Here is a 19,206-nt window from a genome sequence, read left to right on the forward strand (position 1 = left end):
TGTCTCTTTCACTCACACACACCTTTTCAGATTCATGTATTAAAGCAGTTTATTTGTTAAACTCTTCCAAATGATTCCTTGTAAACTTCTTCCTCATCCTTTAAAGATGGAAGCTACAATTATTACAGGAGAAAAATGTTGCTGACTTTTACTTTTTAAGATTCTAATCATGATCTTGTCATTTCACATTAAAAGCATCATTGTGAACATCAGTGTTTTGTCTTTCTCTGAATCTTGGGACAACTGAGCTGATTCAGTTCAAACGAAAATGCTGCCACAGTTTATCTGAACGATCTCACTTTGAGAGAGTCTGTCACCAAGTGGGGGCATTGGAGCATTGTGTGCCCCCATTACACCCCTACACCTCCCAAAATGACTTTTCAAGTAAAAGAAGAAAATGAGATACATGAACAGTCTGTCTGTGTGTTCACTGCAGAATGTGAAAAACCTTCAGGAGCACTGAGGAAAGTTTTCACTGTTTGTTGATGCAGGTCAGACACAGCTGCTCCTCAGCCTGAGCAGAGGCCAAAGGTAGAGGTTGCATTAAATTGTTGCATTACATCCCACTCTCCTGGTCCCTGTCACCCACAACAGGCCTATCCTTTTACTAAATACTCATACTAAAGTTTTCCAGGTAGTTTGGTTTGTCCTGTACAGCGTCCTGTAGTGATCTGTCTGTAGTCTGATTTGTTGTGTCAGAAGGTTTGGTATCAGACTGACTCTGAAAAGTGTGTTACTGTCTCAGCAATGATATAGATATAATACAGAAATAATTGTGACTAACTATAGGTTTAGTCATAATAACCAAAACTGTAACTACAACTAATTATAAGCTTTGTCAAACAAAAAGGTTTTAAGCTTTAAACAAAAAGGTTTTAAGTTTTAAAATTAGAGAGGGTGTCTGCTTCCCGAACCCAAACTGGTAGTTGGTTCCACAGGAGAGGGGCCTGATAGCTAAAGGCTCGGCCTCCCATTCTACTTTTAGAGATTCTGGGAACCATAAGCAAACCTGCATTCTGGGAACGAAGCAATCTGTTGGGATAATATGGTACTATCAGCTCTTTGAGATATCAAGGAGCCTGGCCATTGAGGCAGTTTACAGGCTTTTTTCTAATATTTGCACTTTGTATATAGATTCTTATAAGTTTTATAGTCCTACAGACTGCTTAATAACATCGCCAATCATTTCTTCTCTTTTTTTCATTGGACGTTGACTAATACCTTTGTTTTATCCCGCTAACTACGAAGTGAGTGAGTAGTTTTTCTCCCTTGTTTACGTGTTGCCTGGTTACGCTGCTGGATCTCTCTGGACTCTGCTTTTGTATTTTTGTGGTTATCAGCGGACATGATAATGGCAAACCACAGCCATCACAATCTCCCAACGAGTCACTTAGTCCAGAGACTCCAGAAAAGTACTTTTACACTCATTATATATATTAAGTAGTGTGTTTATTATATTGCTCTGTGCATTGTTCTAATGGTTTTACTATGATCTTAAACATATACACATATAACAACTATTAATGGCCCAGTCATTATAAATCTGTGCTGGAGAGCAAAGCAATGTTCAGCCCTCACACTGTATCTTAACTGCAGACTTAAGTGGCCTATTTAGACTCAGAGATGCTTTTGTAAAATAAATCAATAAAAACACAATAAACTGACGACTGTTGGACGACTCACATAACTGCATTACTATTTTGATGATAACTGTACCTGCTTCATCAGCAGTGTCAGATCCTTCATTCAGGGCAGCTTTCAGTTGTTGTTTTAAGAGAGACGTCTCTTTCAGGTTCCTGCCTCCTTGATAACTTTATCTTTAAAACTGCTGTTCCATTTTTCAAGTAACCTTGAAGCAACCTCTGCTCCAAACATCAGTGAGAAGTCTTGCAAAATCTAAATAAAAAGAGAAAAACAACATTTTCAATCGTTTAAAATAAACCAATATTTTTACTTAAAAATATATATTTAATACTAACCAGTCCCATGACATCCAAGAAACGTAGAAACATGTAATACATCAGCTGACCGCTGTGGGTCATGAAGTGTCTGAAAGTGTCTGAAACACTAAGTCAGGATCAGCTGTGTGGTGAAGGAGAGATATGGCTTCCATGCATTCATCTCTGATTGGCTGATCATCATATGTTCTGGATGATGTGGGACCTCCTTTTAGCTCCACTCTACTCTGGGATGAAGAGATGGTCCTGGATTTGTCTTCATGCGCCACTCAAGAAAGGGTTGGGGCCTTTGTTGCTTTGAATATCATAGAAGTTCCTGAAAGAAAAAAAGCTGTCTCAAGAAAAAATACTGTATGTTACTTATATGCAAACAAGGGAGTTAAAGTTAAACTTACATATCATTTTTGGAGTATGGGTCTTTCAAAGATGGGAAAAGTGAAACAATCCCAAGGGCATGGAACTCTTTTGTTGCTTTACTAACAGCTCTCCTGCAAGAGGGAAAAAAATCTCTTACCATTTTTGTCTGTTTTCATAAAATGTCTTACAGCATTAAGTTGAAGCCTCTTATCCTTCTTTTCCATGCATGAGCAACAATAATATTAACCAGTAACCGTGTGGTGGAATATTTCAAACTTCCAGTCTCTTCATGCTCTGCTGGTTTTGAGGTAAGAATTTGCTCCACATTCTAAAAAAGAAAACATTAGAAACATATTTACAGCTACACTTAGATCTATGTTGTAAGCAAGTACATTCATCTAATACCTGTACATATTACTTTCATTTTTTAAGAATTATGTCAAATAATGATTAAAATCTAGTTGTATACAAGCTGGAAAACAATTACATTTTCTGAAAGGACACTGTCCATCAAAGGCTGGCATCCAGAATCACTTGTGTCTCAGCTTAAAGTGCTTGAGACTGACAGTGTATCTGTCAGACTTGGAGAGGAGGAGCCTTCACACCTTTGCTGCAGGACACTTAGATCTGACACTTAGGACACTTAGCTAACTAATGCTGCGGGAGCTACTTGCTCTAAATAATGGAGTAAAAGCAATGGGGTTACGTTCAACATCAAGTTGGCAGTCATTAGCGGTACTATGTAAGTAGATAAAGTGATAACAATGACAAAATATCACGCATTTAAAGTACTTTCTGATAAAAATCATGTTCTTACCAGCCTTGTGACGACGTTCCTTGTGCTGCTCATGCCGCGATAAAATGCGTCGTGAACTCCAGGGACAGAGTTAAAACCAGATCCTGAACACCAGGGAATAAACTCCAAAATTCAACTCGGCCTGGGTGTACACCTTAACACAGACTGTAGTCAGAGTTATACAATAAACTCCAGAAATGTAACTCTTTCACACTTTTTTGCCTGACTCCAGATTTTAGTACTTTGTGAATTTGCTGTGTGTTAGTACATGTAGTTGTGTACAGTTCAGCTGCTGCTGTCCTTGGTGCTGAATTCACCAACCCAGCTGAATGGTCCTGAGTGCTTATTGTTGTAATTCATTTGGTATTTTTGAGAAGGTTCAATATCATTAGTATGGGTTATGTTTTGGTTAGAGTTAGGCTTTCAGTTATGATGGTTAAGGTTAGGTTAAGGGGCAAGGGAATGACTTATGGCAACATGTGTCCTCACAACTATACAAGAGTGTGTGTGTGTTTGTCCTTTGATGTCTTTGATGTATCAACATTCTACAGTCTGATGTCAGAGGCTGCAGTAAGTGGACACACAGCCAGAGACAAGTTCAGAAGTCAAACAGGAGCAGAAACAGTTGGACTGGACAGGACTTGCTCATGATTTAGGAAGAAAGAAGCACTCAGATATTTCTGCACAATTATTGACAAGGAAGGGAGGAGCTACTGCTGTTATAAGGACAAGAGGAAACCACAGGAAAGTCCAGATCAGCTCCAAGGTTTTCAGTAAGTCAGTACATGTTAGTAGTTCATGTCAGTGTTTAGTTCATGTAGTGAAATGTTTTGAAAAGTGTCCCACGTGGGCCTTTGCTTTCTTTCCCAAGAGACAGTTTGACTAGTGGCATTTCACACAGTGTTCCTTTGTTTTTGGCAGAGCAGTGCATGATGGGTAGATCTAACAAAGCGTGTTTGCCGCACGCCGCAGCCTATTTGAAGCAGTGTTTGTGTCTTTTCAGCCATAAATGTATCATACAAAGGGGAGCTGATGCTCAAGGCACTGAAATGTGGGATTATGCATTGTAGGCACCATCAGACAGAGTGCTGTGCCCGGTGACCACCACCTGCTCTCTTCCAACTGCAGCTCATACTTACCTGGCAGGGGAAATACCATGATCAACAAGGAGTTACATGTCAGCTTTTGCAGTCTGTCCACAGAGCGGCGGAAGTGTTGCTCTGCAGAAACTCTCTGGCGTACGCTACAGAGTGGCGTGTTTAGTCATGACAATTCCCCGTGTTCCCATTGGAGTTGGGGAAGTGGGCGTGGCCTTTCCATGACAAAATGAAGTGTGAGCTCTCCTGTCCGACTTTGCTGCTTGTTTGTGGAAGAAATGTGTGCTAGATGTTGTTCTAGTATGCTTTATTTCTAGGCTTTGGTGTGGAACACCAAGGAGTTGAAGCTATTTTTGGCCGGCTTTGCCGTATGGCTGAGCCTTTTGAGTTGGTGAAAAGTCAAACATCTTTGTATAGCGGCAGGGAAAAGTACACAGCAGACAGATGGGCGGAGTTGCTAAGTGGCGGCAATTGATATGCTGGCTTACAAACGGGACACCGCGACAAGTGACGGTTGTACCAAGAGCTTGATTTGGACGTCAAACGCTTGGGCCTCATCGCTTCTCGGCCTTTTGGCTAAGATCAAGTGTAGTATCTGTTCTTATCAGTTTAATATCTGATATGTTCCCTATATGGGGATAACATATTAAACCCATTTTTAGGAGAGGGAGCTGAAAAGGGAGCTTGCTCCACGCACTCCACGCATCGACCTGGCATTGCAGTGCCGCTGGGAACGGCGCACCTTTCTCTTGCTTTGTAGAAAATCAAGCTCTGCCAGACATGTTTAGTTAGGAGTCAAACTTTTACTGTGGCTGAAGGAAAATGCGGCTACGTTTTTATTAAGTGAATTGTGCACAACCAGTGAGTTGATTTACTGATATCACCCAGGGAACCCCGCTCAACAACACGGTGCACTTCAGCTACGATGATTGGTCGTGGACTCCCTGAAGACGCCTGATGGTTTCCCAGACTTTGTAGTCTCCATGTAAAAGCCAGGCCTGGATTTTTCAGGCTGGAGGTGGTGGGGGGGCAATGGAGGGGAGGCTGGGATTTAGCACGCGGCAAGCCAAGGGAGGCGCACCGCGACGGTGGTAGCTGGGACAACTAGGGTCCTCAGCTGCTCTCTGAGACAGGCCCGTTCTGACTCTTGTTTCTCTTCATAACGCACAAGTCTTTCGCCTTTTACTAAAAACTTCCGTGGAGAGGAACACCAATGAGTTGAAGTTATTTTTGCTTGGCTTGGCCTTTTGGCTGAGCCTTTTGAGTTGGTGAAAAGTCAAACATCTTTATAGAGCACCATAAGTGTGAGCTCCCCTGTCCGACTTTGCTCTTTCTTTGCGGAAGAAATGCGTGCTAGATGTTGTCATTTCGCTGGTATACTTTATTTTTAGGCTTTGGTGGGGATGCTGGCGTCTTTGAGACAAGAAAAGTGTACATGATGACAATAAAAAAAGAAATAACGCTACTGACTGAACTTATTTCTTCAATATGACAGATGATGCTTGAAAAATATACAGTTGTAAGAAGCAAAGGAAACAAGAGAAGCTTTTACAAAAACAAGGTTCATGCAGCATTTTCACTTTGCACTCATCAAACACACATTCACAGATGACTACATGAATACATGACTTTATGTGTGTACAGGTCTAGTGTTTTTTTTTTTTGTATTCTTTGACAGAGGCACAGGTACTGACATAGGTCTGAGATGCTAAGAGAGAGAGAGGTTAGAGCAAGGGAATGCATTATGCCAGAGAGTGTCCTCACAAAGATATAAGTACCAGTATGTGTGAGTGTGTGTGTTTGTCCTTTGATGCCTTTGATGTATCAACATTCTACAGTCTGATGTCAGAGGCTGCAGTAAGTGGACACACAGCCAGAGACAAGCTCAGAAGTCAAACAGGAGCAGAAACAGTTGGACTGGACAGGACTTGCTCATGATTTAGGAAGAAAGAAGCACTCAGATATTTCTGCACAATTATTGACAAGGAAGGGAGGAGCTACTGCTGTTACGAGGACAAGAGGAAACCACAGGAAAGTCCAGATCAGCTCCAAGGTTTTCAGTAAGTCAATACATGTTAGTAGTTCATGTCAGTGTTTAGTTCATTTAGTGAAATGTTTTGAAAAGTGTCCCACGTGGGCCTTAGCTTGACTAGTGGCATTTCACACAGTGTTCCTTTGTTTTTGGCAGAGCAGTGCATGATGGGTAGACCCAACAAAGCGCGTTTGCCGCACGCCGCAGCCTATTTGCAGCAGTGTTTGTGTCTTTTCAGCCATAAATGTAACATACAAAGGGGAGCTGATGCTCAAGGCACTGAAATGTGGGATTATGCATTGTAGGCACCGTCAGCCAGAGTGCTGTGCCCGGTGACCACCACCTGCTCTCTTCCAGCTGCAGCTCATACTTACCTGGCAGGGGAGATACCATGATCAACAAGGTGGTTCACCCAGGTTGAGGCTCAGCCATTGCACTCCGGCTGTGCTGACCTCTGCGAATTCCCCAAATGTGGGAATCTCGACTGCATAATTTCTGGTAGTGCGGGACTGCGTTCGCGCTCTCCCCTGTTGCGTGCGTGTAGAAGAAAACACAATGTGTCAGGAATGCCCATGTGCTAACCTGTTGAAGGCTCTCCATTTTGTGAAGTGGCTTTGTTGATTTGGAGTTACATGTCAGCTTTTGCAGTCTGTCCACAGAGCGGCAGTGTTGCTCTGCAGAAGCTCTCTGGCGTACGCTACAGAGTGGCGTGTTTAGTCATGACAATTCCCCGTGTTCCCATTGGAATTGGGGAAGTGGGCGTGGCCTTTCCATGACAAAATGAAGTGTGAGCTCTCCTGTCCGACTTTGCTGCTTGTTTGTGGAAGAAATGTGTGCTAGATGTTGTTCTAGTATGCTTTATTTCTAGGCTTTGGTGTGGAACACCAAGGAGTTGAAGCTATTTTTGGCCGGCTTTGCCGTATGGCTGAGCCTTTTGAGTTGGTGAAAAGTCAAACATCTTTGTATAGCGGCAGGGAAAAGTACACAGCAGAAAGATGGGCGGAGTTGCTAAGTGGCGGCAATTGATAAGCTGGCTTACAAACGGGACACCGCGACAAGTGACGGTTGTACCAAGAGCTTGATTTGGACGTCAAACGCTTGGGCCTCATCGCTTCTCGGCCTTTTGGCTAAGATCAAGTGTAGTATCTGTTCTTATCAGTTTAATATCTGATATGTCCCCTATATGGGGATAACGTATTAAACCCATTTTTAGGAGAGGGAGCTGAAAAGGGAGCTTGCTCCGCTCACTCCACGCATCGACCTGGCATTGCAGTGCCGCTGGGAACGGTGCACCTTTCTCTTGCTTTGTAGAAAATCAAGCTCTGCCAGACATGTTTAGTTAGGAGTCAAACTTTTACTTTGGCTGAAGGAAAATGCGGCTACGTTTTTATCAAGTGAATTGTGCACAACCAGTGAGTTGATTTACTGATATCACCCAGGGAACCCCGCTCAACAACACGGTGCACTTCAGCTACGATGATTGGTCGTGGACTCCCTGAAGACGCCTGATGGTTTCCCAGACTTTGTAGTCTCCATGTAAAAGCCAGGCCTGGATTTTTCAGGCTGGAGGTGGTGGGTGGGGGGGGCAATGGAGGGGAGGCTGGGATTTAGCACGCGGCAAGCCAAGGGAGGCGCACCGCGACGGTGGTAGCTGGGACAACTAGGGTCCTCAGCTGCTCTCTGAGACAGGCCCGTTCTGACTCTTGTTTCTCTTCATAACGCACAAGTCTTTCGCCTTTTACTAAAGACTTCCGTGGAGAGGAACACCAATGAGTTGAAGTTATTTTTGCTTGGCTTGGCCTTTTGGCTGAGCCTTTTGAGTTGGTGAAAAGTCAAACATCTTTATAGAGCGCCATAAGTGTGAGCTCCCCTGTCCGACTTTGCTCTTTCTTTGCGGAAGAAATGCGTGCTAGATGTTGTCATTTCGCTGGTATACTTTATTTTTAGGCTTTGGTGGGGATGCTGGCGTCTTTGAGACAAGAAAAGTGTACACGATGACAATGAAAAAAGAAATAACGCTACTGACTGAACTTATTTCTTCAATATGACAGATGATGCTTGAAAAATATACAGTTGTAAGAAGCAAAGGAAACAAGAGAAGCTTTTTACAAAAACAAGGTTCATGCAGCATTTTCACTTTGCACTCATCAAACACACATTCACAGATGACTACATGAATACATGACTTTATGTGTGTACAGGTCTAGTGGTTTTTTTTTTGTATTCTTTGACAGAGGCACAGGTACTGACATAGGTCTGAGATGCTAAGAGAGAGAGAGGTTAGGGCAAGGGAATGCATTATGCCAGAGAGTGTCCTCACAAAGATATAAGTACCAGTATGTGTGAGTGTGTGTGTTTGCCCTTTGATGCCTTTGATGTATCAACATTCTACAGTCTGATGTCAGAGGCTGCAGTAAGTGGACACACAGCCAGAGACAAGCTCAGAAGTCAAACAGGAGCAGAAACAGTTGGACTGGACAGGACTTGCTCATGATTTAGGAAGAAAGAAGCACTCAGATATTTCTGCACAATTATTGACAAGGAAGGGAGGAGCTACTGCTGTTACGAGGACAAGAGGAAACCACAGGAAAGTCCAGATCAGCTCCAAGGTTTTCAGTAAGTCAATACATGTTAGTAGTTCATGTCAGTGTTTAGTTCATTTAGTGAAATGTTTTGAAAAGTGTCCCACGTGGGCCTTAGCTTGACTAGTGGCATTTCACACAGTGTTCCTTTGTTTTTGGCAGAGCAGTGCATGATGGGTAGACCCAACAAAGCGCGTTTGCCGCACGCCGCAGCCTATTTGCAGCAGTGTTTGTGTCTTTTCAGCCATAAATGTAACATACAAAGGGGAGCTGATGCTCAAGGCACTGAAATGTGGGATTATGCATTGTAGGCACCGTCAGCCAGAGTGCTGTGCCCGGTGACCACCACCCGCTCTCTTCCAACTGCAACTCATACTTACCTGGCAGGGGAGATACCATGATCAACAAGGTGGTTCACCCAGGGTGAGGCTTAGCCATTGCACTCCGGCTGTGCTGGCCTCTGCGAATTCCCCAAATGTGGGAATCTTGACTGCATAATTTCTGGTAGTGGGGGACTGCGTTCGCGCTTTCCCCTGTTGCGTGCGTGTAGAAGAAAACACAATGTGTCAGGAATGCCCATGTGCTAACCTGTTGAAGGCTCTCCATTTTGTGAAGTGGCTTTGTTGATTTGGAGTTACATGTCAGCTTTTGCAGTCTGTCCACAGAGCGGCAGTGTTGCTCTGCAGAAGCTCTCTGGCGTACGCTACAGAGTGGCGTGTTTAGTCATGACAATTCCCCGTGTTCCCATTGGAATTGGGGAAGTGGGCGTGGCCTTTCCATGACAAAATGAAGTGTGAGCTCTCCTGTCCGACTTTGCTGCTTGTTTGTGGAAGAAATGTGTGCTAGATGTTGTTCTAGTATGCTTTATTTCTAGGCTTTGGTGTGGAACACCAAGGAGTTGAAGCTATTTTTGGCCGGCTTTGCCGTATGGCTGAGCCTTTTGAGTTGGTGAAAAGTCAAACATCTTTGTATAGCGGCAGGGAAAAGTACACAGCAGACAGATGGGCGGAGTTGCTAAGTGGCGGCAATTGATATGCTGGCTTACAAACGGGACACCGCGACAAGTGACGGTTGTACCAAGAGCTTGATTTGGACGTCAAACGCTTGGGCCTCATCGCTTCTCGGCCTTTTGGCTAAGATCAAGTGTAGTATCTGTTCCTATCAATTTAATATCTGATATGTCCCCTATATGGGGATAACGTATTAAACCCATTTTTAGGAGAGAGAGCTGAAAAGAGAGCTTGCTCCGCTCACTCCACGCATCGACCTGGCATTGCAGTGCCGCTGGGAACGGTGCACCTTTCTCTTGCTTTGTAGAAAATCAAGCTCTGCCAGACATGTTTAGTTAGAAGTCAAACTTTTACTTTGGCTGAAGGAAAATGCAGCTACGTTTTTATCAAGTGAATTGTGCACAACCTGTGAGTTGATTTACTGATATCACCCAGGGAACCCCGCTCAACAACACGGTGCACTTCAGCTACGATGATTGGTCGTGGACTCCCTGAAGACGCCTGATGGTTTCCCAGACTTTGTAGTCTCCATGTAAAAGCCAGGCCTGGATTTTTCAGGCTGGAGGTGGTGGGGGGGGGGGGGGGGGGGGGGCTGGGATTTAGCACGCGGCAAGCCAAGGGAGGCGCACCGCGACGGTGGTAGCTGGGACAACTAGGGTCCTCAGCTGCTCTCTGAGACAGGCCCGTTCTGACTCTTGTTTCTCTTCATAACTCACAAGTCTTTCGCCTTTTACTAAAGACTTCCGTGGAGAGGAACACCAATGAGTTGAAGTTATTTTTGCTTGGCTTGGCCTTTTGGCTGAGCCTTTTGAGTTGGTGAAAAGTCAAACATCTTTACAGAGCGCTATAAGTGTGAGCTCCCCTGTCCGACTTTGCTCTTTCTTTGCGGAAGAAATGCGTGCTAGATGTTGTCATTTCGCTGGTATACTTTATTTTTAGGCTTTGGTGGGGATGCTGGCGTCTTTGAGACAAGAAAAGTGTACACGATGACAATAAAAAAAGAAATAACGCTACTGACTGAACTTATTTCTTCAATATGACAGATGATGCTTAAAAAATATACAGTTGTAAGAAGCAAAGGAAACAAGAGAAGCTTTTACTGAATTTCCCCGTTGTGGGATGAATAAAGTCTATCTTATCTTTACAAAAACAAGGTTCATGCAGCATTTTCACTTTGCACTCATCAAACACACATTCACAGATGACTACATGAATACATGACTTTATGTGTGTACAGGTCTAGTGTTTTTTTTTTTGTATTCTTTGACAGAGGCACAGGTACCGACATAGGTCTGAGATGCTAAGAGAGAGAGAGGTTAGGGCAAGGGAATGCATTATGCCAGAGAGTGTCCTCACAAAGATATAAGTACCAGTATGTGTGAGTGTGTGTGTGTTTGTCCTTTGATGCCTTTGATGTATCAACATTCTACAGTCTGATGTCAGAGGCTGCAGTAAGTGGACACACAGCCAGAGACAAGTTCAGAAGTCAAACAGGAGCAGAAACAGTTGGACTGGACAGGACTTGCTCATGATTTAGGAAGACAGAAGCACTCAGATATTTCTGCACAATTATTGACAAGGAAGGGAGGAGCTACTGCTGTTACAAGGACAAGAGGAAACCACAGGAAAGTCCAGATCAGCTCCAAGGTTTTCAGTAAGTCAATACATGTTAGTAGTTCATGTCAGTGTTTAGTTCATTTAGTGAAATGTTTTGAAAAGTGTCCCACGTGGGCCTTTGCTTGACTAGTGGCATTTCACACAGTGTTCCTTTGTTTTTGGCAGAGCAGTGCATGATGGGTAGACCTAACAAAGCGCGTTTGCCGCACGCCGCAGCCTATTTGCAGCAGTGTTTGTGTCTTTTCAGCCATAAATGTAACATACAAAGGGGAGCTGATGCTCAAGGCACTGAAATGTGGGATTATGCATTGTAGGCACCGTCAGCCAGAGTGCTGTGCCCGGTGACCACCACCCGCTCTCTTCCACCTGCAACTCATACTTACCTGGCAGGGGAGATACCATGATCAACAAGGTGGTTCACCCAGGGAGAGGTTCAGCCATTGCACTCCGGCTGTGCTGACCCCTGCGAATTCCCCAAATGTGGGAATCTCGACTGCATAATTTCTGGTAGTGGGGGACTGCGTTCGCGCTCTCCCCTGTTGCGTGCGTGTAGAAGAAAACACAATGTGTCAGGAATGCCCATGTGCTAACCTGTTGAAGGCTCTCCATTTTGTGAAGTGGCTTTGTTGATTTGGAGTTGCATGTCAGCTTTTGCAGTCTGTCCACAGAGCGGCAGTGTTGCTCTGCAGAAGCTCTCTGGCGTACGCTACAGAGTGGCGTGTTTAGTCATGACAATTCCCCGTGTTCCCATTGGATTTGGGGAAGTGGGCGTGGCCTTTCCATGACAAAATGAAGTGTGAGCTCTCCTGTCCGACTTTGCTGCTTGTTTGTGGAAGAAATGTGTGCTAGATGTTGTTCTAGTATGCTTTATTTCTAGGCTTTGGTGTGGAACACCAATGAGTTGAAGCTATTTTTGGCCGGCTTTGCCGTATGGCTGAGCCTTTTGAGTTGGTGAAAAGTCAAACATCTTTGTATAGCGGCAGGGAAAAGTACACAGCAGACAGATGGGCGGAGTTGCTAAGTGGCGGCAATTGATAAGCTGGCTTACAAACGGGACACCGCGACAAGTGACGGTTGTACCAAGAGCTTGATTTGGACGTCAAACGCTTGGGCCTCATAGCTTCTCGGCCTTTTGGCTAAGATCAAGTGTAGTATCTGTTCTAATCAGTTTAATATCTGATATGTCCCCTGTATGGGGGTAACGTATTAAACCCATTTTTAGTAGAGGGAGCTGAAAAGGGAGCTTGCTCCGCTTGCTCCACGCATCGACCTGGCATTGCAGTGCCGCCGGGAACGGTGCACCTTTCTCTTGCTTTGTAGAAAATCAAGCTCTGACACACATGTTTAGTTAGGAGTCAAACTTTTACAGTGGCTGAAGGAAAATGCGGCTAAGTTTTTATCAAGTGAATTGTGCACAACCAGTGAGTTGATTTACTGATATCACCCAGGGAACCCCACTCAACAACACAGTGCACTTCAGCTACGATGATTGGTCGTGGACTCCCTGAAGACGCCTGATGGTTTCCCAGACTTTGTAGTCTCCATGTAAAAGCCAGGCCTGGATTTTTCAGGCTGGAGATGCTGGGGGGGCAATGGAGGGGAGGCTGGGATTTAGCACGCGGCAAGCCAAGGGAGGCGCACCGCGACGGTGGTAGCTGGGACGACTAGGGTCCTCAGCTGCTCTCTGAGACAGGCCCGTTCTGACTCTTGTTTCTCTTCATAACGCACAAGTCTTTCGCCTTTTACTGAAGACTTCCGTGGAGAGGAACACCAATGAGTTGAAGTTATTTTTGGTTGGCTTGGCCTTATGGCTGAGCCTTTTGAGTTGGTGAAAAGTCAAACATCTTTATAGAGCGCCACAAGTGTGAGCTCCCCTGTCCGACTTTGCTCTTTCTTTGCGGAAGAAATGCGCGCTAGATGTTGTCATTTCGCTGGTATACTTTATTTTTAGGCTTTGGTGGGGATGCTGGCGTCTTTGAGACAAGAAAAGTGTACATGATGACAATAAAAAAAGAAATAACGCTACTGACTGAACTTATTTCTTCAATATGACAGATGATGCTTGAAAAATATACAGTTGTAAGAAGCAAAGGAAACAAGAGAAGCTTTTACAAAAACAAGGTTCATGCAGCATTTTCACTTTGCACTCATCAAACACACATTCACAGATGACTACATGAATACATGACTATGTGTGTACAGGTCTAGTGTTTTTTTTTTTTTTGTATTCTTTGACAGAGGCACAGGTACTGACATAGGTCTGAGATGCTAAGAGAGAGAGAGGTTAGGGCGAGGGAAAGCATTATGCCAGAGAGTGTCCTCACAAAGATATAAGTACCAGTATGTGTGAGCGTGTGTTTGTCCTTTGATGCCTTTGATGTATCAACATTCTACAGTCTGATGTCACAGGCTGCAGTAAGTGGACACACAGCCAGAGACAAGTTCAGAAGTCAAACAGGTGCAGAGACAGTTGGACTGGACAGGACTTGCTCATGATTTAGGAAGAAAGAAGCCCTCAGATATTTCTGCACAATTATTGACAAGGAAGGGAGGAGCTACTGCTGTTACAAGGACAAGAGGAAACCACAGGAAAGTCCAGATCAGCTTCAAGGTTTTCAGTAAGTCAATACATGTTAGTAGTTCATGTCAGTGTTTAGTTCATTTAGTCAAATGTTTTGAAAAGTGTCCCACGTGGGCCTTTGCTTTCTTTCCCAAGAGACAGCTTGACTAGTGGCTTTGTGGACAGACTGCAAAAGCTGACATATACAACTGCAGCTCATACTTACCTGGCTGTGTTGCTGTGCTGACCCCTGCGAATTTGAATGTGAATGTGAATGTGGCCTGTTAAAAGCTCCAGCTTCAGTAAATAGATTTTTAACCTCCAACACTTTGCTCTGAAGAGTCAGTGACAGGCAGCTGAGTGGAACCAAGCAGAGAGGAGAAGTCAGTCATTGTGACGTTCGCCTCCACACTTCACACACTCCTCACACAACCACAAAGCAGGTGGAGAATGTGTAACAGTGTGTGTATATGTGTCCTTTCACAGACACAAATATTATCACTGTTATATTTGGAGGAACAAAGTGGTGACGAGTGATCTCACAGACACAGAGAGCAGCAGTGTGGACAGTCTGTAGGAGGGTGTGCATGTGTTTGCCCGAGAAACAACAAGAGAATTTTGCTGTTTGAGTGTGTTTCTGACTTTAGGAGCATGTAGAAAGTTTGTGTTTTATCTTTGACGTGTTCGTCTTTGCTAAATGACCCATTTGCTTCTATAGTCTCTGTATGTGGATGATACCGACATGAAAAGTAAAGCTGAAGGTGAAATGAAGGAGATGCAGAGAGACAGTACAGGAAGGAATGAGTCTACATAGAGACAGATGAAAGGAGGGAGAGAAACAGGTGGAGGAAGGAGAAGCTTGAAGTGGTGAGTTTTCAATACACTGAATAAAAACACAGCTTTCCCTCATACCTTATATTTTTAAATGCACATCAAAACACTTGAGATTTTTTAAACAGCTCATGAGTCATTTTAAAATTCATTCCCGATGTCAGGAGTACTAGCTTTTTCTGGGGCTTTTATTTTCCATGGTCCAGAATAAACTTTAAAGATTAAACTAAGATGCATGAATGAAACTTCACTCCATCTCTGTGTTTCTCTGTTAGTGTTGATGAAATCAGTACAGCAGGTGTCTCTGCCTGTTTCTAGTTCTGCTTCCTTCATTGGAGCAGAGCTGTTTTCATCCTTCATGTCTCCACCTGTCTGATCCTATTAGATCACAACACGTCTGCTGAGCTGATCAGCTCTGTAGCCCAGCAGATGGTGAGCTGAGAAAATGAACATTTATTCAGCTGATAATAGAAATGAGATTGGTTTTTACTTCTGTCAAGGGAATTTATAGAATCTGTTTTGTTTGTGATCAAACTGAGATTTTATTTATTTTAAAATTCCAATAACTGTAAACAGCTTCTGAAGAAATGAAGCTTATACTTTTCCTGTAGTCCTCAGTTTAAATGAAGGACACATCCTCACCTGATATGAAGTCAAGGTTTGTTCTATGGGACAGCCAGAGCGATGGTGTGTGTCCTGTCAGTGTCCAGTAGCTGATCCACAGCTGGACAGCTGTCCTCCCTCCCAGCCTGTCTTCTGTCAGAGGGCTGGAGCTGCTCTCTTGTGTCCTGTCAGAGTTTGGACCTCAGTCTCTTCTCCACCAGTCTACCCAGACAGAGCAGCCACACACAGACTGTCCTCCGTCTTCTGTCCTTCAAACCAGGACAAAACTCCATGTCTCCTTTAGTCTTCTCACTGTCATTGTCCTGCTGTCTGCTGTGACAGAGTATCAGAGCTTTAAATAAGATCTGTGATATTTTACTGAAACCATTCTGAACCTTCACTGATTTATTACTTTTATTTCATGCATCCAGGTAAAGAGATATGTTTTCTTCATCTTGAGTCAAATCATGAATGATTTATTTTCATCTGGTTTACTTTACTTTTCAAAAACTGTGTGAGCATCTGGAACATGAAGATGAGGCTACTTGCTTTAATCTCTGCCTTTCTTGATAAGAGTCATTTCTTTGGCACTGACAGGCGTCTGTTGATGTTGCAGGTTCAGTAATTATTCATCTTTTTCTCACCCTCCTCCGTTTCCTCCTCTCATCAGTTTTTCTTCTACCACCTGCTTCTTCTTTGCTCTTCTAACTGAACAGTGACAGACGTTATTCTCTCAGGTGTGAACCAGTGTGCAGCTGCTTGTGCAGTGAATAATGTAGTGATGAGTCTGATTATGCAGCAGGTAGTCATTCATTCATCAGCCCAAATGTTAAATTAGCTGAAACCAGACATTTACTGGTTTGAGTCACATGAACAGAGTTTTGCTTTGGGAAATTTCCAAAAGTCACAAGTTTGTAGTCGATAAAGATTCTCTCCATATTCTGACACATCCACTGATTCATTTTATCTGTTTTTCAAAAACCTCTGAAAAGAAGAAAACAAAGGAAAATGTTCTTCACAGCTGATTTTAGTCTTCAAATATACAAACATTGTTTCTCCTCTTTCAAACAGTAAAACAACAGAAACATTAAACTTCTCTTTTTTTGCATAAATCATGATGAATTATCATTGATGTTTATTCCTCAGTGCTTGTGCAGATGTTTGAGAAAATGATTTACATTCTGCATCTACATGCTGCATGACTGTGTTTGAACTGGTTTGAAGTCCAGACTTAACTGGCTGTGTCATAAACCACAGTGTTTGAAGAAGGATGTGTGCAGAGCTACAAAGCTAAATGACTTAGATTTGTTGGGTATTTGGTTGATTGTCGACTATCGGACATGACACAAACCTAACATTTCCTTCAGCATATGAAATGTATTCATTTTTTTCTGAAGCTTATGTTTTAGACTGTGTGATCAGTGCCTTCATTTCTATAAGTATAGTTGTTTTGAACACACTGCAGTGACTCAGTAACTCAAAGAACTTACTGCTTTTCTCAGATGAATAATCAAGTGATCCAAAAAAAAATCCCTTAGTCATTCATGATAAATGTAAAATGAAGAATCAGCTTTGTTTTCATGGTTTCTTTCACTGACTGAACACTCAGGACAAGTATCAGGTAGTTTTCACAAACTATGATGAATCACTGTTGGACTTTAAAGTTTCTCTCCTCCATTGCTCTCTCAACTCCTTCTTTTCTCTTTGTCCACCCACTTTCTCTTCCTCTCGTTCCTCTCTTCGTTATTCAGGGACACTTGTATTTTCTGTGTGAAGTTTTCAGCTCCTGTCTGTTAGAAGTGTCAGGTAATATTCTGCATTTTTTCACCTTGGAATAGAACTGCATTGGAAACAGTTTTCAGCAGCTGGACTGAAGTAGAACCATCATCTCTGTCTCTTCCTCCACATTCAATCGTGCTCTCACATGTTTGACTTTCTGTCTTTTTGTAATTGTTGCTGCTTTGCTCTGATTTTAACATAATGCAGTTCATGTCTGGTGTCTGATTCTTTGTTGTCTCGTGTTTTGCACCATCCTGAACCAACTCGTTGATCTTGAATTGCAGGTAGAACGTGATGCTAATGAGCTGTGACAGTGTTTAACAGTGTGTGCAGCTCGGCAGTGTGTGAGCGCATATCTGTCCATGTCCATTAATGCTGTCAGGTGGTCCTCTGTCTCTTATTGCTGTTATATTATTTAATCCACTTTCACCATCAGTACAACTTGTTATCACATTAAACAGCAACAACTTGACATTATGTCCAGTTCTCACTGAGGCTCATGGTGTCACACAGGCTGTTTTTACAGTGAAAGCACTGAGGGACAATCATTTATGATGGTTGGATTATTGACAAGCAGAAAGTCTTACAGGATGTGGATGAGACAGACAGGATGGATCAGGGAAGATGATTCCACTGTCCTCTGCTGCTGAGTGTGTCTGACTCCGTCCTGTTACACGACTGAATAATGAGACTCTATACTGATGGAGTAACTGCTGCTTGGAGGTAAATGTTCTGTTAGTCTCTGAGAGTCAGTCACATTAATTACAAGAAAAAAAGTGAAGTAATTAGTTCATACAAGTGTGAGAACAATTAGTGTGTAAGCAGCATGGAACAAATCTGTGGCTGCTGCGTCCCCTTTAGCTGCTTCTCTGCTGCCATAGTGAAGTGAGAAGGACTCTGAAGCTGCTGCACTTCACACTGTAACAGCTGCTGCTGCTGTCCTTGGTGCTGAATTCACCAACCCAGCTGAATTGTCCTGAGTGAACAGTGAACACATGAATATCTCTTTGACCAAAAGCAGTTTCAGTTCCTGCAGACAGTCCCTATGAGGAGTAGTAGTTAGTTGAGTGGAGAAGCACTTTTATTTGTGGAGCATCTATCAAATCAGTCCAGAGTGAGTCCTCAGGGTCTAAAAGATCTCACAGCTTCTTCTCTCAGTCAACACAGCCTCAGATTCACCAACATCAGCTTGACACACTGACATCCAAAGGTTTGCTGGAGGACAGAAACACTGTGGGCTGGAAATGAATTATGAAACAAGGCTCTTAGTGAAGTTCTTTGTTCTTTCTATCCTGTGACAGTGGAAATAAAAAGTTGTGTTGAGTAAATGTCCATCATTTACACTTTACTGTGTTGGACAGTAAATAATAATAATAATGTTTCTTCTGTAGATCTTCTCACTGCAGCTGGAGGGAAGAATAAAAAGTAAAGAAACAGCTTCAGTGGCTCTGACAGAACTAAGTGGAATAAATCTGCTGTCACGCTTGTTTGCACACAGATAACTGGCTTTATCCAATGAGACCAACTAGACTGTCTTCACTTTGACCTCTGACATATACTGGAACACCACTGTATATATGGGACTAATCAGCTCCTGTAGATACACTAGAAGGATTTTAGACTGAAAAGACATATATATTTTTATAATACCATCATATATCAAAAGTGGAAAATATGAACTAATATTATTCACACAAAAATATATTTTTTCTTAATGCACCAATTTTCCATATGAGCTGTCGTCTTCACCTTTTGTCCTCAGCTCGTGATTTTAGAATTATAAAGGCAGATACTCATGTTGTTTCCTGCATTAATCAGCTCATCTTCTGTCTTAAGGAAAATAAACTTGCACACGTGTTTAAACTACACATGGTCAGTGTCAGTGAACATCACACAGCTTTAATATGTGATAAAAGAACTTGTCCTCTGGACATTAGACAGTGTCCACTGTGACTGTCCACCTGAGTATGAATGTTAAACGGTG

The 19,206-nt window shown here is 43.1% G+C and overlaps 11 non-coding genes across 11 annotated transcripts; all 11 read left to right on the top strand.

The window, feature by feature from the left end:
* Window positions 1-4,764: 4,764 nt before the first annotated feature.
* On the top strand, window positions 4,765-4,955 carry LOC121196689. Its single transcript, XR_005896130.1, has one exon. It is a non-coding gene; the product is annotated as a U2 spliceosomal RNA (small nuclear RNA).
* A 394-nt stretch (window positions 4,956-5,349) lies between these two features.
* Window positions 5,350-5,465, top strand: LOC121196249. The gene has a single exon (XR_005895721.1). It is a non-coding gene; the product is annotated as a U5 spliceosomal RNA (small nuclear RNA).
* A 1,141-nt stretch (window positions 5,466-6,606) lies between these two features.
* On the top strand, window positions 6,607-6,770 carry LOC121196440. Its single transcript, XR_005895901.1, has one exon. It is a non-coding gene; the product is annotated as a U1 spliceosomal RNA (small nuclear RNA).
* A 577-nt stretch (window positions 6,771-7,347) lies between these two features.
* On the top strand, window positions 7,348-7,538 carry LOC121196660. The gene has a single exon (XR_005896104.1). It is a non-coding gene; the product is annotated as a U2 spliceosomal RNA (small nuclear RNA).
* A 399-nt stretch (window positions 7,539-7,937) lies between these two features.
* Window positions 7,938-8,053, top strand: LOC121196231. The gene has a single exon (XR_005895704.1). It is a non-coding gene; the product is annotated as a U5 spliceosomal RNA (small nuclear RNA).
* A 1,141-nt stretch (window positions 8,054-9,194) lies between these two features.
* On the top strand, window positions 9,195-9,358 carry LOC121196433. The gene has a single exon (XR_005895895.1). It is a non-coding gene; the product is annotated as a U1 spliceosomal RNA (small nuclear RNA).
* Window positions 9,359-9,935: 577 nt separating this feature from the next.
* Window positions 9,936-10,126, top strand: LOC121196706. Its single transcript, XR_005896143.1, has one exon. It is a non-coding gene; the product is annotated as a U2 spliceosomal RNA (small nuclear RNA).
* Window positions 10,127-10,521: 395 nt separating this feature from the next.
* On the top strand, window positions 10,522-10,637 carry LOC121196246. Its single transcript, XR_005895718.1, has one exon. It is a non-coding gene; the product is annotated as a U5 spliceosomal RNA (small nuclear RNA).
* Window positions 10,638-11,824: 1,187 nt separating this feature from the next.
* On the top strand, window positions 11,825-11,988 carry LOC121196288. The gene has a single exon (XR_005895756.1). It is a non-coding gene; the product is annotated as a U1 spliceosomal RNA (small nuclear RNA).
* A 577-nt stretch (window positions 11,989-12,565) lies between these two features.
* LOC121196692 lies at window positions 12,566-12,756 on the top strand. Its single transcript, XR_005896133.1, has one exon. It is a non-coding gene; the product is annotated as a U2 spliceosomal RNA (small nuclear RNA).
* A 394-nt stretch (window positions 12,757-13,150) lies between these two features.
* LOC121196248 lies at window positions 13,151-13,265 on the top strand. Its single transcript, XR_005895720.1, has one exon. It is a non-coding gene; the product is annotated as a U5 spliceosomal RNA (small nuclear RNA).
* The last annotated feature ends 5,941 nt before the right edge of the window (window positions 13,266-19,206 follow it).

This window comes from Toxotes jaculatrix, chromosome 16, assembly GCF_017976425.1.
Source record: "Toxotes jaculatrix isolate fToxJac2 chromosome 16, fToxJac2.pri, whole genome shotgun sequence".
NCBI lineage: Eukaryota > Metazoa > Chordata > Actinopteri > Toxotidae > Toxotes > Toxotes jaculatrix.